This window comes from Mirounga angustirostris, unplaced genomic scaffold (genome assembly GCF_029215605.1).
Source record: "Mirounga angustirostris isolate CCGP_5_RB_7025 unplaced genomic scaffold, mMirAng1.0.hap1 SCAF_14, whole genome shotgun sequence".
NCBI classification, from domain to species: Eukaryota; Metazoa; Chordata; class Mammalia; order Carnivora; family Phocidae; genus Mirounga; species Mirounga angustirostris.
The window spans coordinates 59,730,576-59,755,308 of record NW_026991722.1 but is presented as its reverse complement, the minus strand read 5'-3'; the positions used below and the strand labels follow the sequence as shown (position 1 = coordinate 59,755,308).

The following is a 24,733-nucleotide window of genomic DNA, read 5'->3' as shown; positions in this document are numbered from 1 at the left end:
GTAGGATCCCCACGGCCAGGCACCCTCTCGCTGCCGTTTATCCTCCGATACCTGCCCGCAGAATCATGGCTCCCTGCTTGGTACCTCAAAACCAACTGCCTGCGATATTCTGTTTGTAGAGATCCAGATCTTCTGACATCTCAGGCTGGTTTCATGGGTGCTCAGAGTGGTCTCATAGATATCCAGCTCAATTCCGGGGACCAGTTAAAATAGGGTCCCCTACTCCTCCGCCATCTTTCCCCCCTCGGAAAGACATTTTTAAACAAGGTTTTTTAAATAAAAGATTTCTAGAATGGCAGATATAAAATGAAAATTTAAGTCTCCTATGTGGCCCCTTCCAGGGGTATCCTTTTTTTTTTTTTTTAAGTTTATGTAAAATACAGTGCAGTATTAGTTTCTGGAGTAGAATTCAGTGATTCATCACTTACATGCAGCACTCAGTGGTGATCACAAGAAGTCCCCTCTTTTATACCCACCATCCATCTACCCATCCTAGACCCACTTCCCTCCATCAACCCACAGTGCGCAGAGCTGTCTGCACTCTGAAAGTTCTATCATGACCAACCCATCACCATGGTGACTGATGATGCAACCTTTCCTTCCATTTCAACTGTCACTTTGTGAGCTGAGCCCTGGCAGTTTGGTAACAGGTGTGAAGTTTACCGCGATGGGCAACCTGAATTGCTGTTCTACAGGTATGTTCATATGGATTTTCTGAATTCTCTTCTCTCAAGTTGGCTGCCTCACTTCTAGAGAAATTTGTTCCCTTTTTTTTCTTTTCATGGCAACCTTCCAATTTGTCCACACTGATAGATGAATATTCTAGGTTTTCCGGATTAATTACTTTTGATTTTTCAATGAAGCTGGCTTCCTTAAATAACTTCTAAATCTAGAAAACTGTACTATTTCTGAATGCCAATTTCATACATAGTCATACCAAGAACGCACACAAGGAACACACCACACTGCTCTCATTGGATCAGGAGAATCTTGATGCCATCCAGCAAAACATTATAGGGAAAGGAATTATAAGTCACCTCTTCTCAAGGTGGATGACAAAATCTGGAAGCAACTGCGAGCAGTCTAAATCCAGACATTTTTAGAAGGAGAGAAACTGGAATATCTTGTGGTATTTTCATGTGTTGATGTGGAAGGGTTCACTGGCTGTCTGGATGATGCCTGGGAGTGAACGAGAAGGGACTGTGCCATTGGGTAGGTGGAATGAACATTTAGCAGCTGAGTAATGGGTTGTCTACCTTCAAAGATAGTCCTGGGGTGGGTTCTCAAGGCCGTGTGTATGGAGGGGACTCTCTAAGAGGAGACAGGTGACTGTCCCCTACCCCTACAGTGTCTAGAGAAGATGAAGAGACCTGAGAGTAGAGAGTGGAAGTGGGAGAGGTAGGAAAGAGTAGGGAGGAATTCACTCCAGTCAGTGTAGCCTCACTTTAGTCCAGGCCCCTCAGACCATTCCTTAGATCAACAGTAAGACATTCAGCATCATAGACTGACTTCCTTAAAGCAAACATCTCCAACCCCAATGGCCACTTCCATGATAATTCCTGTGAATTGCTTCATGGGATTGGTGAGCTGAAGGCAAGCGAATTCCTGGTAGGGTCACAGTTGTGACAGTTGGTTTGGAATGGCCTGGATTTTGAATCCGCTTGGGAGCCAAGCAGATGGCCCGTCACCGTGGGTGGTCAACTGGCCTTCGGGAAGACCCTGGGGGACTGAGCTGACATTGCAAAGAACTGGGGGAAAGTGGCCAAGCTGCACTTCCCTGATGCTTCACTGGGGCTCAATTTGGAAGAAACTGTGGCATATCTTACGTCCGGGACCCTAACGTAGAGGCGAATTAGGATTGAGATTGTTTTTGTGGCACAGACACATCCCGCAAGGCACAAGTGGATTTGAGAAAGTGAGGGCAGCTCTTGGTTCAGGGGTTCATGACATTTTCTCAGAGGCCCTGGGCAGGTGACAGGTCCTCAGGATCTCTCTCCCCAGGGAAACAACTACATCCCTGTCCCGGATGCATCACTCACCAGCCTGGCCACTCTTGACAGTCACTTCATCTCCCTACCTTTTTAGGGCCCTCCACTGTAAAATATGGGTTACCACCCCATATTTTCCACTCCAATGGTGCTGGTGCAGGGATAACAAGAGTGGATGATACATTTTCTCTGAGAGCTGTAAAGCTTCATTCCCATGTGAAGGATAAAGAGTGAGCTTCCATCCTCCCATGCAGTGGAGTCATCTGAGTCCCATGTCTGGATTCACCCACTACCAGGTGTCTAGCTCACTCTGTAGGAAATCAGAACCTGACTACCTCCAGAGCAATGGTGAAGCATCAGTCCTTTACTGTGTCTGAGGCTCTACTTGGAGGAAATCACTTTTAGTGTCACAACAGCACACTAATGAATAGGAGGTATGAATATTTCCACATTTCAGAGCAGGAAACTGAGACACAGAGGGCTGTCGGTAACTCTCTCAGCTATGGGTACCTTCTAAATGGGATGTGAATGCAGGCCATTGTGCGGTTAGATGTGCTAACCATTTTCTTTTCCTCTGTCCTCATGAATATGATTATTTTATATAAAAGTTGTCACAGGTCAATTTTACAGTTGGGTCTTTAAGGAACAGAATGTTCATTGAGACTGTGCCACATCCTTTCCAAGGAGGTCTGAAGGGAGGGTATTCTTCCCCCAGGTCTCCGCTGCAGCCCCAGAAGCAGGGCTTTGCTCGTGCACCTGCTGTATCCTCTGTGATATTCTTTTTAGCTCTTAGTAGGTAAACTCTTTCACTAGTTAGCAACTGTTATATTAAATGTTCTCCAGTCAAATTACTGGTGTTTTTCTGTCTCCTGCCAGGACCCTGGATGCTACATTATTACCGTATTATGCAATGATACATATACAGTATTATATGAAGGTGTCATACAAATGGAAATTTGAAAAAATATATATAAACCTCCCCAAATGCAAGTATATATATAAAAAAATAGAGACACAACAAATAAAACAGACAACATAAGGAGAGACAATTTATAGAGACAATCTGGTGAACTGAGGGCACACGTTTATCCTATTAAATACATGTAAATTGGCTTAACTCATCTACAAAAGGAAAAGATTTTGAGCCTGACCAACAAAGAAAAATCCAAGACTGTGTATATAAGAGACACATCTAAATCGAAGAAATTTAGAAAAAGTACAAGTAAAAATATGGACAAAGAGGTACCAGGCAAAGGCAAATAAAAAGAAAGTAGGGATAATAACCTTGGTATCCAAAAAGATAGAATTTAGACAAAGCAAAATTAAAAGACACAAAGTAGCCCACTTTGTAAAACTTAAGTGTACAATTTGCAATGAAAATATACACACCAACAACTTAAGCACAAACCTAAGAGAAGTAAGAAGAGATAAATAGAAATACATAACAGGAAAATTTAACACACCTCTCTCAATAAAAGCTAGGCCAAGAACAAAAAAATAGTACAGCTGCAGAGGACCCAAACAACATAACCAATAAGCAATAAGTAGATTTTGTACATGTATACTGCAGAATATACATTCTTTCAAATGTACATGGAATGATACACAACCTCAATACAACCCAAAGAATAAAACTAATACAAATAGGTATTCTCTGACTACTATCAGCAAAATTATAAACTAATAACAAAATCAAAAAGAAAATACCCTGCTATCCAGAAAAAAATTTTAAATGCGATTTAAAAATTATTGAATCAAGTAGAAAACACAGACCAATATTGTAGGTTTTCTGGAGAAGAATAATGAAAACGTGGCATATCTGAATCCATTGGCATAGGGCTAAAACCGTTCCCAAATAAAATGTACAGTATTAAATCTATTTACGTATCTATTGATAGAAATGAAAATAAATGAAATAAGCACCCAATTCAAAAAGTTTTAAAGAGAAAAAGAAGCATAAAATAAGCCCCCCAAATTAAGCGATGACAAAATCAGAAATTAATAAGTTAGGAGGGAAATGTAGTGGGACTAGTGTTAAAACTAAAAGCTGGTTCTTTTTTTTTTTTTTTAAGATTTTATTTATTTATTGAGACAGAGAGAATGAGAGACAGAGAGCACATGAGAGGGGGGAGGGTCAGAGGGAGAAGCAGGCTCCCCGCCGAGCAGGGAGCCCGATGCGGGACTCGATCCAGGGACTCCAGGATCATGACCTGAGCCGAAGGCAGTCGCTTAACCAACTGAGCCACCCAAGCGCCCCTAAAAGCTGGTTCTTTTAAAATCTGAACAAAATAGGTAAGTCACTAGCTATCCTAATTAAGAAGACAATGGAAGAGACAAAGCACAAATCTGAAATTCTGTGCAAACATATTTGAGAACCTAGGTGAAATAACTACTTTTCCAGAAAAGCACAATATATCATAATCGACCTTAGTAGAGCCAGAAAGCTTAGCCAAGCCAATGACCACAGAAGAAGCAGGACAATTAAGGTGTCCCCCTCAAGAAGCATTGCCGAAACATGGTTTCTTCCTTTTTTTTTTTTTAAAGATTTTTTATTTATTTATTCATGAGAGATAGAGAGAGAGAGAGAGAGAGAGGCAGAGGGAGAAGCAAGCTCCCTGCAGAGCAGGGAGCCCTATGCGGGACTCGATCCCAGGACCCTGGGATCATGACCTGAGCTGAAGGCAGACGCTTAACTGACTGAGCCACCCAGGCGTCCCTTGAAACCATGTATTCTAACAAACCTTTAGAGATTAAATAATCCCACTGCCACATAAATTAGTCTAGATCCTAAGCAATAAAGAAAATTCTAAAGTCTTTCCATTAAGCAAGCATAACATTTATTCCCAAACCTGATAAAGAATACTCCAAAGAGCAAACTACAGACCAACCTCACTTGTGAGTATCAATGCAAATGCCCTAAATATAATACTAGCAAAGAGGAATCTAAGATCAATCTGTTTAAATAAACCTGAATTGGTCCTGAACTTAAATTGGAAATAACAGAATGGATTCATGATGCATTTCATCTTTAAAAACAATAGCAACATAAAAAATTATGGGCTCTGCTGAAAATCCTAGACACAAAGACCACCCAGCAGCACTGAGCGCGCCAAGGGCCCATTGATCTCCCAACACCATTTCCCACTGAAAGAAACCAGGATTACTTGGGGAAATGGCCGAGTCCAGGTGTGGAGAGGGAAATGTACAGGATGAGCCTGGAATGTCTTCTGGCAGCCAGAAGCAAGGAAGATCTCAAGACCACTTGTGTGGGATCAAAAGGGGCCAGGAGAGGCTCCCACTGCCCAAAGATGAGACAACTGGATCATTGATCAAAGCAAAGCTGCAATGGATTGGAACCCACCAGGAATATTTACATCTATGAGTTTATGATGACACCTTTAAAAACTCATCAGTCAGCTTTTGAGGGGGCTAGCAAATCAATGCATTACTTTGCAAACTGCAAAAGGAGGGAAAGAATCAAGCATCTACCCTGCTTTTTCATAGTAACTGAGGGGAAGTTTCTTTTTATGAAGATACTCCAACTAATTAAGTAAAGAAATTATAGAAAAAGACTATGACCACATCACTCCCTCATGAAGTAACAGCTGTAGCAATGATCATCAATGCCTGCTAGCATCACAGAGAGACAACCAGGCAGGATGTGCCTGTGATGGATGAATACACATCCACTGATGAAGGATTATTGTCCAAAGGGCCCATCTGAACCTTGAAGGCTGGTGCGCATCTTTCAGCATCAAGCATATCACTTATTGGTCATTGGCCATATGGTGGGCAGGAGAAGGGTGATCTTTTATTTTCCTCTTCTTCTTTACTTTCTGATTCAAAGAGATTTTAGGGTGCTGTAGGATCCTACATGTGGTGTGGCCACAGTTGAAAGAAATAAGTTGCATCGTTGGATTTCACAGTGCCAGAACCCCATGAGACAGGTGTTCCTTTCCAGCATTTTACAGATGAAGACAATGACTTCCCTAAAGTCTACAAGCTAGTTAACTGCAGACCCAGGATTCAAAACTGGAACTTCTTTTCATTCAAGTAAGGGAGCTTGCCCACACCCCAAGTTTCCTGAATAGGAGAGTCGCTTAGGATTTTTCATCCCCAGAAATGCAGCAACCTCGGGCATTCTTCCCACAGCAATGGGAAAGATCACAAAATCAGGAAAAATAAAAATACACTCACAAATTCTTTGTGAAGTTGGCATTTTATTTAGAGATTTTTAAATCCCATGTCTCTAAAGGATAAGCATGTTTGTCTTGCAAAGCCTAGCTTTGTAGCAAAAACAAACAAAACAAAACAAAATCTTGGAAACCTGTGTTGCCCTTAAGAACAAACAGTAATCATTGTTGCTACAGTCATGGAAATTCTGAATGTCTTCACCAATGCATAATTCAAACACATCTGAATACACTTTATTTAAAGGTCCCCCCAAAGTTGTCTCCTACTGGTTGATATCTTCAACATGTGCATTTGTTTGATTTTTAGCAACTGGCTCTCAGCATTACATAGGAATGGAAGGAGGAAGATTTGAGGTGAATTAATGAATTTCCTGAGATGTTCCATGTGTCCTTGTTTTCTGAGAATTTCTTTAAATGGTACAGGTATTGACAAAACCAGGTACTTTAATATCTGATACTTAGCATGAGGTGACCCACCAGAACCAGCTTGATCACAAAGAGCAAACCATGCTTCTCGGCTCTCCAGAAATACCTGTCTTTATGGCGTTTTGTTGGGACGGTGTCATCTGAAGGGCAACCTAAGGGGGCTGGTTCCTGGGAGTCAGCTTTCCTCTGTACCTGTTCCAGTAAGGATTCGAAGGATGGACCCATCAGTCACAGCACCAAAGATCACCAGTTCAATAAGGAACCCCAAAGCATTCTGTTCCACTTCCTTAGACTTGTGGTGCTGAGCTGACCACGAAACTGTGAGGCCAGACTTCACCTTGAAACCACAGTGTGTGGGGACACACAGATGACAGCACAATCTGGATGGGTAGAATCTTCTGGAAAAGTGGAGCTACCCAGAAAATTCTCCTTTTCAACTTTCTCATTTAAATATTTTAGTTCACTTCTTTGCCTTAATTTGTATAGGGAAAAGGTCACTGAAGCTTTATAAGATAACCATGTTTCTGGAGCGAGCCCAAAGGAGTTAGGGGGATGGACATCCCAGCACTGTGCAGGTAGCTGCCTAAGGAGGGAACATCCAGCTGAATGCATTGCCGTCTTTTAATGAATCCTCGGGGTAAATTCTGTTCCTCATGCTTTTCCTCTCTCTCCTGCAAAGTAGAATGCACTGAACTTTCTTTTTTGTTTCTTTGAAGGCTTCTAACCGTTGAATTCAAATAGTTTCAAGATCTCTTGCCTCTAAAAGGAGTTCTGAATGTCAGCTAAGATGAATCTCTGCACAAACCTCAGGTTCAAGGTGGAGATGAACCAGGAAATGCTATTTTAAAAAGAACTGAAACGCTGGGAAAACTTAATATTCAGAACCCAGGCTGTCAAAAGCTGTTGTGGGCAGACACTGATGGTGAAAAGACGCTTTGTTTTTATTCTCAGTAACATCTAGCAGCTGAGTACATCTTATTCAGACTTCCCAGAAAATTGAGAAAATTCACCTGCTAGTGGGATTGAGCAGAAAATATCTGAACCTCAAAGGGGCGGTTTGCCAAAGGTCTCGGGAAAAGGAACACCGGATAGTGCAAACACGTTCTGAATTGTTCCTGAGTTCGGGATTTCTCTAAACAGAGCCTGAGGAGCCTGTCCTGCCCGCAGGGATGTAAATATAGCCCCTCTTGCTTAAGGCAACCAGCGGAACCATTCCTTCACTCTCTCTGGGTCTCTCTTCCCCACCTGCAAAGAGAAGGCCTTGGGGTCACCATCCTCCCACACCTCAGAGCCTGCAGTCCTGCCAGCCCCAGCAGAGGCCAGTGCGGTAAGGTGCAAGGTGGTCGCATGCCTTCCTTCCGGGTGAGACACGTGGCTGTGGGTCCCCGAGGGTGGCCACGAGCCACAGGGAAACGCTGCACTCCTTGGATGCAGGCAGTGATGGGTCTGCACCTCGGGCTCTCTCGGCTTTTGAAGCAAATCTCTTTTCTCAGACACATGCACTCAAAGCCAAAAGGAAGGCAGCATGTCCACGAGGCACTCCTGAACCTTCCTTTGCATCCTCGGGACAGCTCTGTCGCATGGGGGCAAGTGAGCCGGGCACCTAGGAAAGGCACCAGGACTGGGATCTTGCCTGGGGAAAAGTCTCAGCCGGCTGAGTTAGAAACTCCTGGGATACCAGCCTTTGCTCAAGAGATGTGGTCTATCACATGCCTACAGCCTAGTAGCTACTCCCCAGGAAGAGTGCCATCTTCAAGCGCCAGTCCCAAGCCAAGGCTCTGTCCCCTGATGCCCTGGGGGCACTCCCCTCCTGCAGGAGGCATGTGCTCTGCAGGCAGCAAACCTTCAAAGGCACCTGGAGGACCCAGAAGCAGAGACAGAAAGGAGAGGGTGGGGACCTGGGGCCAGGTGGGGGAGGGGTGACTCACTGGGGGTTCCTGCACTGCTTCCTGGGACAGCCAGGCACCCTGGCCAGAGACAGGTGGGGTCTGCACTCACCCTCCGATTAAGCGGATCAGACCAGTATCCGGCACAACAGCGCAAATAACACTGGAGAGGACAGGAAATGGGGCGGCAACTTTTCCAGATACCCTGTGGCAGGCACGGTCATCGGCCTACCTGTGCTCAGGTAAGAGCCCTGCTCTGACAGGGACAAGCAAGCCACAGACCAAAAGCACCTGTGCAGGTAAATGGACCCAACTACATTCTGGGTCCTTCTATTTTGTTGTTTTGATTTTGCTACAAAGCACAAGGAGGTACCTCTGGGGTGTTGGGGGTGTGCGGCCAAGAGCGCGGGAGCAAATGAGCCACTTGCTCTGGTCAGCACCACTCCTGGGATAGGCCGGGTCAAGCTGCTGCCCGTCTGCTGCCCCGTGACCCCAGCAGGCCCCAGGCACAGCCTGCTCTGTGGTGGGAGGTGGAGAGAGCAGGGATGCGGTCCCTCAGCCACACATTCTGAAGCTGCAAGGATGTCGAGGGTCAAGAAGGATCTTCTGTGACACCGTTTGGGGGATGCCCTCTGACCCCCTTCTGAGACAGGAGGATGGAGGAGAGCAGAGGCCTTTCCAGAAGTGGTGGGACTTGGAGGGGAGCCAGGGAGCCATGGAGTGCGGCCGCTGAGCAAGGGTGTGGAGCACTTCCCATGCTGCTGCTAGTGACCAAGAAAAGACCTGCTTTCAAAGCCTGGGGTGCACGTGAGCGGCAGAGGCCGGTGGAGGTGGGGGCCACGGGGGGGGGCAGACACGGGCCAATATCTTCAGGGATATTGGCTCTAACTACCAGGAGTCTCCCGGGAAGCACGGCGGGTCATCAGTGCTCATGAGTCTCCTCGAATGAATTGGCAGCCAGTGGTTTCCTCGTATCCAGATGGAAGTGGGGACTCTCACGTGCAGGACCTTCCCGCCTGCTTGCTATTTTATTTCCTGGGGTCACTGTTGCCTTAGCAGTCCCTAACCCACCAGCAGCCACCCGCACATTCCATTAGCCCGGTCACGCTCCTCGGGCCCATTAACCAGCCAGGTAAATCAGGACTTAACACCAGGTGGAGCCACTTACCTGCGAGGCCAGCCTTCAGGCCCCCCCAGCAGTTGAGGAAATCATTACCACCTCACAGCACACAGCCCAGCCCGCCCTTCTGCTCTGGACATTACCCAAATTCATGATCTTATTTATTTGGGTCCTTTCTCTTTTCTTTTTGATAAGTCTGGCCAGGGGTTTATCAAGTCTGTTAATTCTTTCATAGAACAAGCTCCTGTTCCATTGATCTGTTCTACTTATTTTATTTTTATTTCTATATCTTGATTTCTGCTCTAAACTTTATTATTTCCCCTCTCCTGCTTGATTTAGGCTTTATTTGCTGGTCTTTTTCAAGGTCCTTTAGGTATAATTTCAGGTTGTGTATATGAGACATTTCTTGCTTCTTGAGGCCCATATTGCAATATACTTCTTTTTTTTTTTAAAGATTTTATTTATTTATTTGAGAGAGAGAGAATGAGAGACAGAGAGCATGAGAGGGAGGAGGGTCAGAGGGAGAAGCAGACTCCCTGCCAAGCAGGGACCCCGATGCGGGACTCGATCCTGGGACTCCAGGATCATGACCTGAGCCGAAGGCAGTCGCTTAACCAACTGAGCCACCCAGGCGCCCTTTATTGCAATATACTTCTGAAGGCATGTTTGTTGATGCACTTGAATAAGGAGCATCTCACAAGGAGCAGTGAGGTAAATGAGTCTCATTGTTTGGGGATATATTTTGGATCTGAGCCCCCTCCCCATCAATCTAAGCAATGAGAGAGGAATCCCAGTCTTGGAGAATCACACTGGAGAGATGGACACACCCTGGGAGAGATGGAATGGGGCACATGGTGATGGACCACTGGACAGGAAAATGGGGCCAGAGAGTCTCACTTCCCATGGTGGTATTAACTATCCACCCTGTCATGTTCTCTCCTGCCTCTAAGGGCTGAGCCATTCTGAGCCCGTGAGAAGTTCTGGCTGCACTCTCCCATAGATTTGAATCTCTCCGTACACACCACTACCCACATAGCACAGTGATAGTTGGCCTCATCCTCAGGCTGAGCCCCAGCCATGGTAAGGGTGGTTTTGTTCCCAGAGATGGATCCAGAGAAGTGATCAGGGACCTCAGAGGGATGGTTCTTTATCCAGTAGATAAGGGTGTGGGGAAACCAGCCTGGGATCTGCTAGTACCAGCCAGGGCAGTTACTGGTAGAGACTTACCCAAGCCTAGGACCACAAGTGAGTATGACCATCCCTCTTAGAGACACTGCCAGTGATGGCTCCTGGGTCACCACAATCTGACAACCTTCCCCTAAAACCAAAGGGAGATGAGCGCTGTTATGGGAGACAAGCGTCACCCTGAGACACTGTTGTTATGTGTCCCACCACAGTTGCAGAGTCCCTTCATCTGAGCAGAGCCTTTAGTGAGGCACCGGAGAAGAACCACAGTCCGGGCCATGGCGGTGACCTTACAGGACGTGGCCTCCTCCGCTTCCTGAGCTGGAGTGGGGTGTCCTTGGGAAATTTTCATGCCCTAAACCCATTAGAAGGATAAGATATTTCATGCCACTCCCCCTGCTTGTGCTCTCTCTCTCTGTCAAATAAATAAATAAAATCTTAACAAAAAAAAGTCAGGGTAGTGTTTATGGTGGAGACATTTTAAGGATCCTGCAGGTTCCAGATATTTATACAGTCAGACCACTGTTCTGCCTCTTGTTTGCCTTCAGCATTCAGGTAGACTCACATAATCTGGGTCAGAGAGATTCTAGTGCCATCTCCTATGGGTGAGGCTGAGAAGCTAGCTCTGACCCTCCATCTGCCCTGGACCTCTCAGATTTGCTCCTCTCTTGTAATTGGACCACCAGCTGAACTTTGAAACTAGATCTAGTGAAATATTCAAGGGCTAAGCCTGCATTTGCACTAAATAAATTTCTGAAAACTCTGGGCAATGCAAGCTGTGCATATTGCGTCACTTTTCCAGTGGCTGCCATCATAATTTGGGAAATGCATCTGTATGGAAGTAAATGTGGGGCGTGTTAGTTTGCTAGCTGCTGTAACCAAGTACTACAAACTAGGTGGCTTAAAATAATAGGAATGTATTCTATCCCAGTTCTGGAAGCCAGAGTCTGAAATCAGGGTATTGATAGGGCTATGCTGTCTCTGAAGGTTCCAGAGAAGAATCCTTCTTTGCCCTTTTCTAGTTTTTTTACTTGCCAGCAATACTTGGCATTCCTTGGCTTGCAACCACATCACTCCAACTTCTGCCTCTGTCTTCACAAAGCTGCCTTCTCACTCTGCGTGTGTGTTCACATGGCATTCTTCTCCCCGTGTGTTTATGTCCAAATTTCCCTCATGTTTTAAAGACATTTATCATTGGATTAGGGCCCATTTAATCCACTTAAATCCTGTATGACTGTGTTTTATTTGATTGATTCATCTGCACTCTATTTCCAAATAAGGCCCCATTTGCATGTGACCATTATTAGCATGGTTTAGAACTTCAACAGAACTTTTTCTTTGGTGGGGGCGGGGGGTGGTGCACAATTCAACTTACAGCCTGGGACAAAAAATGTATCAAGAATCTCTTTGAGAATAATATCTACTTAATAAAACTAGTCTGATGATTGGGTACATTTAATTCTTCCACATAACATAAAAATAAGCCAGTCCCCAAGCTCTTTGTCCATCCAGCTGTCTTAGATGGCATTTTCATTCACTGCATGCGATTTTGATGTTGAAGAAGCAGCACCATCGATATCTGTGCTCCTTTGTTCAGTGCAACCTATGAGGAAGAGCCATTCTGTTGAACTCATCCTTAAGATACAAACCACACACCTGGAGAACATCTGACTTATACTGGGACAGCCCAGTCCTCAGCTGTTCCATCATTGTCTTATTAACCTACATCTTTGGGTGTTGACAAACCCCAACAAACATCTTGACAGCCTTTCAGCCTCTGATGGGCCAACAATGACAGAGAAAGGAGACCAAGACCTCAGAAAATCTGTACCCATGAGGCATGTGTGGTGGACTAGTCACGAGGCTTTGTCATTATACAAATGGGAAATCTTATGAAGTGATCAAATATATGTCAACAAATTGACCCAATCCTTGTTATTGTAGCAGGAAATGTCCCAAGGGCTGATAGAAGATCATGGCTGTCATTATGATCTTTTACGTCATATGTTGTCACACAAACTCCTTGCTCTCCTTCATCTTACAACCCACCACATTCTTCGGCCTGAATATTCTTTTCTGACAACCCTTTCTCCACTCACTGCATAAATCCAATTAATCATTTGGGGCTTAGTTTCCATTATCTCTTGTGCTTAGAGTGTGCCTGTCATATAATAGGTACTTAATAACATTTGCATGATGTATTTAAGAAAATATTGAAATGCATTTTATCTTTCAGATCATCTTTTTCATAATGTCCCTTTTCTTTTGATTATACTAATTTTGGAATCTTGGCCCAAGGAGAATGTGAAAACCGTCCTTCTTAAAGCCTGACTATGAGATGTGAAACAGGTTCTGGAATGTATCCAAAAGCTACCTCTTTAGCTACATAGCAGAAAGGTCTGGCCATTGTAACTTCAGGAGAGAGTGTTTTCCTTATCTAAATTGGTGCAGAGCACTGATGAGTTGTTCTAAAACAAGAAATGAAGGGCTATAGAGAGTGTCCGTTTTGTCTCCCACCTCCCACCACTTTCACAAGTGGGGAAACTGAGGTTCAGAGGGGAAAGAGTGTGGTGCAGGCAGCATGGCAGTTGGTGGAATACTTAGGATTAGAACAAACTTTCAGGACAGTGCTCCTTCCTGCTCCGTCCAGATTCAAGCTCAAACTGCAAAATAATATCAGTAATGCTGGAAATGAAGAAGTGATTTATGACACAATGTCAGTATCACATAACTTTTAAAAATGATTCTTTAAGATGTTACATTGGTCTTGATACACCTTTACAAATATTAATTTTAATGGATATCTCAAAAGCCTTTCATGACATAGACCACAGGTTACCTTGGGCAGGAACAATTGTCTGGCAGCTCTCAACATGCAGTCATGCAGGATCCTAAATAACATTGTCAATCTCAGTGTTGTGTTTCACAGAGGACTAACTTGGACCTTCAGCAACATCCTTGCCATATATCTTTGGAAGTTCTGGTCCTGAGAAGTTTATCACAATAAATGGAGGCTCTGGTCAACAATTAAAATAAAAGGACCAGAGACATTTTCTGGAAAGTAAGAGAATACATCACTGGATATCGAAATTCAAAAGGGTTGTCACAGTGGAGATGCTCTTGGCTTCTGACTCCTGTTGGTTTTGAGGACTTCTCCAAAGGTGGGCACCAAATGCTTTCTCTGCCCAGTTCTGACACTGTGACCGGTGGCATGCATTGATGAGGTGGTAACTGGGTGCCACCTTTAGTGGGAAAGAGTTACCACAGAGCAGAAGGTCACATCAGAACTGGTTAGGTCCATGCTGGAGTGTCCTCACTAGGGCCCAGGGACAGTTGCTTTCTTACTGGTAGCTTCATCTTCATTCTGCATTGAGCTGGATGTGCTCATGTTGACTCGATCACTAAGGCCTCTAGTGACACTGTCGTAGGATGGTGGGAAGGATGTGGTAGATGCAGTTTCAGATTTGTCTGGGAGTGTGCAATTTTCATTTGCCATGATTACAACAAAGGCTGCACCTGGGGGTGACACAGCCTCCTCCTCAGCCCTGGACACACCTGGGGGGTTGGAGATTGTCATGGAGCGGTCTAACATATAGCTCCAATAGGCCTTTTGAATGACAGTAGCTGAAATGTCTTCCTGCTTCCACCAGAGGGTGGTTGCTGTTGGTTCATAAGATGTTTTTGAAACATTATTTGCCATAAACATCTCTTCAATATTTGCCTTCAGAGAATCCAACTCCCCAGATTCTCCCAGAACATTCTTAGTGAAGGCAAAAAGAATGTCCAAACAGTGAATCTTATCTCCAGGGACCAAGGGTAGGTCTATCTGGATTAATAGATTCCGATTGGGTTTTGGGATTCGCAGGGGGCCTGAAAGGGTGTCTGCAAAGGCTGAGAGGCAGAAAAGGTAATAACCTGAGGGGCCTCTGGGTCGAACTTCTCCCGGGTCTCATAGAACATGTCAAAGTCATCCTCACTCAAATGTTCACTGCTCTCTTGCGTGGCCACATTGAAGTTCTCCAGAATCACAGCAGTGTACATGTTGACCACGATGAGGAAGGAGATGATGATGTACATGGCGAAGAAGAGGATGCCCATGGCTGGGTTCCCACAGTTCCCCCAGGAGCCATTGCTGTTGGGCAGATTGGGGTCACAGAAAGGGGGTCCTGTGTTGAAGATAAGGCTGAGGAGACCATCCCAGCCAGCTTGTGTGGTGATCTGGAAGAGGCACAGCATGCTGTTGGCGAAGGTCTGGAAGTTGAACATGTCATCGATGCCAGCCTCCCCGCTTACATGGGGGAAGCTGGCTATGCCGAAGATGGAGTAGATGAACATGACAAGGAAGAACAGCAGCCCTATGTTGAAGAGGGCAGGCAGGGGCATCATGAGGGCAAAGAGCAGTGTGCGGATTCCCTTGGCTGCTTGTATCAGCCTGAGGATGTGACCAATTCAGGCCAGGTGGGTGACTCAGAAGAATGTTGGGGAGAAGTAATTTTCAAGTGATGTAAGAACTGCAGAAAATGTCAGGCGCTTAGAAGAGGGGGAAATGATCTAATTAGTATTTGCAAGCATGAGCCTTCTTCGTCAGCCTTCATGGTCAAAGCCCTATCTTCTGCAGCCTAGTTTAAGTGGAAGGGAGTGCACCTTCTTCCACATGTACACAGCCCTTGTCTGGTACAGTCTATGACACAGGCCCTACTCTTCCCTGAGAATTCAGCCTTGGGACATGCTTTTTCCTCCACCTTTTCCTGGTCCTGTGCTCTGTGAAGGCCAGGATCCCCTGTGATTCATCTCCCCATCTCCTATTGTGAAGATTGACTCAGTTCCTGGCACATGGTCCTGTGATAACTGTACAGAGCCTGGTATTAATTATAAGGGGGCCTGAAGAGTCGGGCAACTTGCTGACAGCTAAAGTACACAGGCTTTGAATGGCCAGCTGTCTGCATAATGGCTTTTATTTGTTTCATTCATCTCCAGCTGCATTTGAACTCTATGTTAGGGCCTGGGGATGGGCTTGTTTAGGGTCAGTTATGGCCCTCCCACCCCCCAACTATGAACAAAGTTGGAAAGATGAAGAATGTATATGTCTTCCTATATGATATCTAACTTGAAGATTTGTGAAGCTTGATCTTGGGGCCGCGGATGCCTATTGGGACCACGAAAGATAAGATGAGGACTTTAGGTCAGACAGGATTCAAAGTCTCTCAGGACAAATGGTGAGGAGTGTGGTGGCAAGCTCTCTCTCCTTGCCAGGGTTCCCTTGACCCTCTTCCCCTACTTGCCTTTTGTCATATGAATATAGATGGTCACAGTATTGTGTTGGAAGGCGGAAGGAAATGGGACGACGTCTGGGAAGTAATTATAATATTGTATTATAAAATGTTTATGAAAGTCCCTCTCTTAAAGCAAGTTTAACTGGGATATTTTTCCACAGCGTGGGGTATGTGTCTATATAACCTACTAAGATTCTGCCAGCCAACAAGTCTACATAATACTTCAAGGGAGTATGAGTCTTCATACTTGTAACAATTAGATACTCAATTCATGTCTTGCTAGTGGGAAGGAAGAAAGGGAGAGAGAGAGGGCAGAAGGATGAAGAGGTGGATTCTTTCGCTTGTTTTCCAGGTGTCTCTATGACTGATTTCTAACCAAGGGATGATGTTGCTGTGTAGGTCATAGGAACTGGTAGTTAAGGTGTCCCCATCATAGAATGGAGTACTTTGAGTATATTTTATTTCTATAGTGTTGTTATGGGAAGTCACATAAGCAAGCTCTTTTCTCTACTGTAATGTCAAAATGACCTTTAGAGTTTCTCACTTTGGAAAGCAAACAAACAAAACAAACCTCCCACACAAAACCAGGAGCAACAGGAAAATAAAACAAAACAGAAAACAAAAATAAATGTTAACCTCCCAAACAAAAAAAATACAACCCAAGGCTGTGTTTCAGCACCAGGGTGGGGAGATTGATGAAGTGCTGCCAAGTTATATTGAGATGCTGTTAGCTCTTGAAGGTAAATCAATGGAAAATTAAATCTACAGCTATGCTCTGACGTGAAAAGTAAGCAGGTCATGATATAACAGGTCAGGATATATTTATAATGCAAAGTAAAGCTGATGCACTGTCATTTGGCCTTTGTAGGGCTAAACTTTGCCTAAACCACAAGAAGGCTGAGGACATTCTCTTGGTTGTTGGTAGAAGGCAGCTAGTTCATTTGAAGGACATTAGCCTGGTCAAAATTCAGCTCTACCCTTTACAAACTGTATGACTTTGCATAACTTTCTTAATCTGTAAGGCTCAATTTTAAATGTATAAAATGAAGATAATAACACTCCTTCAGAGAGCTGTTGTGAAGATCCAAGGAGCCCAGCCCAGTTCTCAGAAGTCAGCAAGCACTCAACTGTAGTGGCTCCATTCCCCACTTTAGCTTCTGACTTTATGAGTTTTCTCTGAACACTCATTGGCCCCCAAATACTGGGCCTATTATTCAAACACCCAGACTATGCGTAAGAGCGCTGATCTCTTGGCATTGATCTTGGACTTGTCTATCACGCACATTCCCTAAGCAGACAGTTATATAAAGATTTAACTGCAGATCCTTGACTTAAGAATCTCCTTTGAACACTCTTAGTCTTTGCTCACTCTTCTGGCAACCACCTCCTTTTCCAGAAAGTATTTACTGACTCACCTCACATCATACCACCCATTCTCCTCTTTGAAGACCATCAAGATAAGGCCCAATGGAAGTTCCATCATCTTATATTCTCTGGAGGAGTGACTGACTGTCCCCATCAGCCCCAAAGTTCAGGCAATGGGCTATGCACACAGTAGGTGTCTATAAACACTTTGTGACAACATGGAGAATGCCAGTGGAAACTCTCCATTTCACAGAGAGGACAGGGGCATTTTAAATCTGCTGCTCTTGGAAAGCAGCAAATACTGGGCTCCTCTAACATATAATGTATATTGAAAAAGTTTGTTGGTTGCCCTCTTGGTTTTGAAAAAAAAAAAAAAAAAACAGCCCAAACAACCCCAAGCAGAGTCTGGGCTTCCCCACCACCTGTGAGCCCACTTACTCCAAATGGAGAGGACCACGACAATGAAGTCAAACACATTCCGGCCGTTGGTGAAGTAGCGATGCCGCAAGGCGAACAACTTCATGACATACCCACCCGTGAAGGCAGCCACAAAGAACTGACTGATTTTGTTAAGGATTTTTGTCTTTTCTTCACACTGCTCATCAGTCTCCACCATCATGGTGATCATGTTGAGGCAGATGAGGACCAGGATAATAATGTCAAAAGCTTGTCTGATCACAATGTCAAAGACAAAGCCCTGGTACTTGCTCTGAGAAAACAAGAGATGGTCCATCAGGGCCTTTCTGGCCAACCTACAAGAGGCATCTGGAGAGGCTGCCTTCTCCACAGATGGCTTTATAAAATCTAGCTCTTATCTTCCTCACACCACATCCAAACAGAAGCCAAGTCCTGTCCTTACTCCTTCCAAAATCTTATTCTTAGTTGATTCTCCTTCAATGCCTCAATTCAAGTCCTTGTTGCCTTTCCCACCCCCTTGAAGTCACCAGGCACTTTTTCCTCACTGGTGCACCATTTGCAAGCTCTTCCCATCACATCTCTTGGCTATCCAAATCCCAATCGTCCTGAGTGATCCATTTTTCTTAAGCCCTACTCCTTCCAGGGTGATCTCCCTAATCACCTAATCACATCACACCACATTACCTATTTCCTCTCTCCTCCCACAGCCTTTGTAGTCAGTCTTAAGTTCTGGCATTTCATGTGTGCTTCTCTTCTTCTCTACTAGATAGTGAGCTCCTTGAGGATGAGGCCATGTCTTATTTAACATTGTGTTCCCATAGTGCCTGCAGAGCATGAGTTCAAGAACTGCAAACTCAGTGGCTGCTCATTCTCCCCCACCCCAGGTACACCAGGACAAGAGGGTAGGCCTGGAGTCCTTCTTGTTTCCCACTGTAACTTGCAAACCTTTGCTCCTCTTGCATCTTGCAAAACCCTTCCTCCTTTGAAGCTTGTGTCATCTAGGTAGTTCACCTTCACCTCTTCTTCACTGCTGCCACTTACAAACCTCCTGGTCCTTTGGCTTCATTACTGAGGAGTGAGCTTTTGGCCAGACTTGCCCACTCTTGGCTACTACCTCTTGGTTCCTTAGCTAAATCTCTAATGACCTAGCTGTTCCTAGCTTAAAGAAAAAAAAAAATCTTCTGAACCTTACATCTCCCTCCAGCTACCACCCTACTTCTCCCCCTACTTTCACAGCCAAATTCTTTTTTTTTTATTCTTATCCCCATACATTACATCATTAGTTTTAGATGTAGTGTTCCATGATTCATTGTTTGTGCATAACACCCAGTGCTCCATGCAGAATGTGCTCTCCTCAATACCCATCACCAGGCTAACCCATCCTCCCACCCCCTCCTCTCTAGAACCCTCAGTTTGTTTTTCAGAGTCCATCATCTCTCATGGTTCATCTACCCCTCTGATTCCCCCCCTTCATTCTTCCCCTCCTGCTACCTTCTTCTTCTTCTTTTTTTTTTTCTTAACATATATTGCATTATTTGTTTCAGAGGTACAGATCTGAGATTCAACAGTCCTGCACAATTCACAGCACTTACCAGAGCACATACGCTTCCCAGTGTCTATCACCCAGTCACCCCATCGCTCCCACCCCACCCCCCACTCCAGCAACCCTCAGTTTGTTTCCTGCAATTAAGAATTCCTCATATCAGTGAGGTCATATGATACATATCTTTCTCTGTTTGACTTATTTCGCTCAACATAATACCCTCCAGTTCCATCCACGTCATTGGAAATGGCAAGATCTCATTCCTTTTGATGGCTGCATAATATTCCATTGTATATATATACCACATCTTTTTTATCCATTCATCTGTCGATGGACATCTTGGCTCTTTCCACAGTTTGGCTATTGTGGACACTGCTGCTATAAACATTGGGGTGCACGTACCCTTTCGGATCCCTACTTTTGTTATCTTTGGGGTAAATACCCAGTAGTTCACAGCCAAATTCTTGAAGGCATTTTGTGCAATCACTGTTCCCATTCACTTCCCAATTCACCTCCAAATGGCTTTTGTCCCCATCCTGCCACTGAGATGGTTCTCGTTAAGATCACCAATGACCTCCAGAATGTAAGTCCAAGAGCACTTGTTTGGCATTGCTTGCCACACCTGCCACCTTGAAACTCTCCTTTCTTAGTCTCCATCATGCCTTACCTCCCTGGTTCTTTTCTTGCCTTTCTGGCTATTCTGCTTTGAGTCTTCTTTATGCAACCCTTAAATGTTAGAGCACCTCAAGTCTCAGGCCTAGGCACCCTTTGCTCATCACCCCATTCTTTCTCTCTTAGGAATCTCTCCAACCTGTGAATTGGTATGTGTGTGATTTTCGCTAATTTTTTTTTTTAGAATTTTGTTTATTATGTTATGTTAGTCACCATTAAGTACATCATTAGTTTTTGATGTGGTGTTCCATGATTCATTGTGTATAACACACATTTTTTTCCTATGTCACAGGACTATAGTCTCTTTGAGGGCAGGAATTTTGTAGGTGTTGCTCACTGCTCTATCCCCAGTGTCTGCTGAGTACATGGCATGTAATAGATGCTCAGTAAATAGATGAATGAATGGATGACAGAGGGACAGCTCTGAATTACTCACACCTCAAATAAAATTAGAAGGCCACTCTATTCTATACAACAGGCAATTACTGAATGTATACTATGTGCCAGACTCTGTATGAGTGGAGGCAGAGAGGACCCTGTTATGAGTCTCATCAGGGAGCTCACAGGAGCTGCAAAGCAGACATGGGGAGGAGGGCTGTGACAGAGGCTGGGTCTTGCTTTCTGCTTCCAGGTGGGGAGAGGTTGCTACCCTGTGGGTTAGAGCAAAGAACCAGACCCAGTGGCTCTGGGTATAACTGCTGGCCCATGTCTTTTCTGGAGTGGGAGGGGGATTGAAGAGCCACTAATAACTTCCATTTCATCACTGAAAATGGTGAAAAAATAAAGGGCCATTCATGACCACACAACTTCTAATTAAACAGAGCAGGTGACAACATTACTAAGTTGTAGGCATTGAGTTTGCCCTGGATATTTGGATGCTGGGGAATGGAGCAGCTTGCTGGCTACTCTTGGCTTAACCTGTGGGCAGGGTTCACTTCTTTGCAACCCTCAGTGCTCTCAGAGATGATGAAGTGGGTGACTGATGATGTGATATTCTAGAGCCTATTATTTTCCTATAAAGTGAAGTACGTGAAACCTGCTTTTAGTAAATTCTATAGCAGGGAATGTCATAGAATAAAATTTCCCAGTCTTGTGGAAGCTGTAGTCTTTGCTATGGATGAAGCATACAATTTAGAACTTGAACTTTGCCAGTGGTGAGGAGGAATGTGAGTGTGTGTGTGTGTATGTGTGTGTGTGTATCCCAGGTTGACCCTGCTGTGAAATGGCACCCATGCACCTGTGGGGCAAAACTCCTGTGTCAATGCTCAGCTTATGTGACCAGCTCAATCTGTTGGGACTGCTAAAGGAAGAAGATGAGCATTCCAGTGCCAATAATCTAGTGAAAAGAGAGTTGGATCTGGGAAGGTAAATCTTAGGGAGGAGTGGGGATTTCTCTTTTTGCTTGTGTTTCTTTCTTGGCTCTGGACTTTGAGGAAGGCAGATGATCAGGCTTGTCCCACTGGGTGGTGGGTGCCGAGATGTTGTCTGCCATATGGATGCTGGCCAGGAGCAAGGATGGGCCAAGACTTGTGGGCCCTGGAGATCAGCCAAATGCAGTTGCTGCTTGGGCCCCTGCCCTGCTAATTTCCCCTTTGGGACCCCTAAGACTTCAAAGTCTTGTTTAAACGTTCCAGCCTTGCCTCGGCTATGATAAGGGGAACAAAGGAAAAAAGTGTTGGCTATGCTTGGAACAGAGTATTAAGGAGAGAGCCACATTCCTCCACTAAAGCTAGAACAGTGTTGGTAGTTAATTAGTAATACACCCCCTTCCCATCTAAAGGGATGATGAATCTCAGAAACACAGTTGGGCTGTGAGGTCTCACTTCCCTTATCCATGTGGCGAGCCTCCCCCATTGCCAACCTTGGAAGGTCTTGGTTATGGCTTGATCAGGAGAAATGGTGATTTTGTCATAGGTCTTCCTGCCCAGCCATTGACTTCCACTCCGACTATAGTGTCTGGAATTTCAACATTAGGTTCCTACCTTTGTATTAAGATAGTGTCCTCTCCAGGGTCCCTTTTTGAAATGCAGCTCATCCTATCCCAGTGAAATTGTCCTCCTTGAAAGGAGGAAGTTATGGTGGCCTGTGGGATTAGTTGATAAAAGTGGAGAATCTGAGATGTTATAGAGAGATTGAGCAGTGTGTAGGGCAAGGTACTAACAATTGTCATGATTTTGCCAAGGGACGTCCCTAGCACAGACTCCTTACTTTCTGGTTCAAGTGTAGATTCAGCATCAGTCCAGCCACCACTGAAGGCCAGCAGGGACTCAGCTGCTTGTTTCTCTGTAAGTCTTAGGATCCTCCTCCCCTGACTTGATGCCGATTAGCTGGGCTCAGCCATTTACCTGCATCTTTTAATTCTGAGCTTGTTCCTGCCTGACAGAGTACTCCCTGAGCCTTAAGGCTCACTCAACCCCAGATATCTTGATTTGATGAGGGATTTGGAAGGAAATCTCTCTCCCTACAGAGGTCTGAACATCCTATCACCCCTCATTATAACACTTCTTATCAGAATTGACCATAGGGATACATTTATGACCACTGTTTCCAAGTAAAGTATATCCAAAGGTCATAGCATTTTTTTCTCCCGTAAAGGTTTTCAAAACTATGTGCTTATGAACTTTTTAGTAACTTATACAAACCCCATACCTTGATTTAGAAATCCTAATGCCTTGGTCACTAGAATATATGCCTCCTTAATTCTAGGGAAATTCCTCTCCTATGTTGTAGGTCCTTAGGCTTTGCCCTGATGGTGGTGGTGGTGGTGGGAGGGGGTCTAATGGCATAAGCACCTGTCATTTTCTTCACAGATACTGCATCTTAACCACAGAAAGGTTATGTGAATGGACAAGGTGCCAATTCCATTCTGTTGGCTCAGAAATTCTTGGAAGAAGTTCCATTGTACATTTCCTACATAGCAATACTCCCACTCTCAAACCTGTTCATCCACTCTCAACAGAAGCCAACTAGAGGTTTGACATTTTCCATCTCCTGGTGGAGGACCAAGAAGAACCTAGGTGATAATATGTATGGTTTGAGTGTTGCATTTCATGGGGGAATAAAAGGGCATGTCTCTCTTTTCTTTTTTTTTTTTAATTTTATTATGTTATGTTAGTCACCATAAATACATCATTAGTTTTTGATGTAGTGATCCACAATCCATTGTTTTTGTATAACACCCAGTGCTCCATGCAGTATGTGCCCTCCTTAATACCCATCACCGGGTGAACCAATCCCCCCTCCCCCCTCCCCTCTAAAACCCTGTTTGTTTCTCAGGTCCATAGTCTCTCATGGTTCATCTCCCTCTCTGATTGACCCCCTTCATTTTTCCCTTCCTTCTCCTAATGTCCTCTGTGCTATTCCTTATGTTCCACAAATAAGTGAAACCATATGATAATTGTCTTTCTTTTTTTTTTATTCTTATGTTAATCCCCATACATTACATCATTAGTTTTAGATGAAGTGTTCCATGATTCATTGTGCACAACACCCAGTGCTCCATGCAGAATGTGCCCTCCTCAGTACCCACCACCAGGCTAACCCATCCTCCCACCCCCCTCCCCTCTGGAACCCTGTTTGTTTTTCAGAGTCCATCGTCTCTCATGGTTCGTCTACCCCTCCAATTTTCCCTGCTTCATTCTTCCCCTCCCGCTACCTTCTTCTTTTTTTTTTTTTTAACATATATTGCATTATTTGTTTCAGAGGTACAGATCTGAGATTCAACAGTCTTGCACAATTCACAGCGCTTACCAGAGCACATACCCTCCCCAGTGTCTATCACCCTCCCACCCCACCCCCCACTCCAACAACACTCAGTTTGTTTCCTGCGATTAAGAATTCCTCATATCAGTGAGATCATATGATACATGTCTTTCTCTTTTTGACTTATTTCACTCAACATAATATCCTCCAGTTCCATCCGCGTCGTTGCAAATGGCAAGATCTCATTCCTTTTGATGGCTGCATAATATTCCATTGTATATATATACCACATCTTCTTGATCCAGTCATCTGTCGATGGACATCTTGGCTCTTTCCACAGTTTGGCTATTGTGGACATTGCTGCTATAAACATCGGGGTGCACGTACCCCTTCGGATCCCACCTTTGTATCTTTGGGGTAAATACCCAGTAGTGCAATTGCTGGATCATATGGTAGCTCTATTTTCAACTTTTTGAGGAACCTCCATACAGTTTTCCAGAGTGGCTGCACCAGCTTGCATTCCCACCAACAGTGTAGGAGGGTTCCCCTTTCTCCGCATCCCCGCCAACATCTGTCGTTTCCTGACTTGTTAATTTTAGCCATTCTGACTGGTGTGAGGTGGTATCTCGTTGAGGTTTTGATTTGGATTTCCCTGATGCCGAGCGATATTGAGCACTTTTTCATGTGTCTGTTGGCCATTTGGATGTCTTTGGAAAAATGTCTGTTCATGTCTTCTGCCCATTTCTTGATTGGATTCTTTGTTCTTTGGGTGTTGAGTTTGATGAGTTCTTTATAGATTTTGGATACTAGCCCTTTATCTGATATGTCATTTGCAAATATCTTCTCCCATTCTGTCGGTTGTCTTTTAGTTTTGTTGACTGTTTCCTTTGCTTTGCAAAAGCTTTTTATCTTGATGAAGTCCCAATAGTTCATTTTTGCCCTTGCTTCCCTTGCCTTTGGCGA

At 44.5% G+C, this 24,733-nt stretch overlaps 1 pseudogene; it reads right to left on the bottom strand.

Annotated features, from left to right (window-relative positions):
• Positions 1-14,114: 14,114 nt before the first annotated feature.
• On the bottom strand, positions 14,115-18,169 carry LOC123853280 (sodium channel protein type 10 subunit alpha-like; annotated as a pseudogene).
• Positions 18,170-24,733: the final 6,564 nt, after the last annotated feature.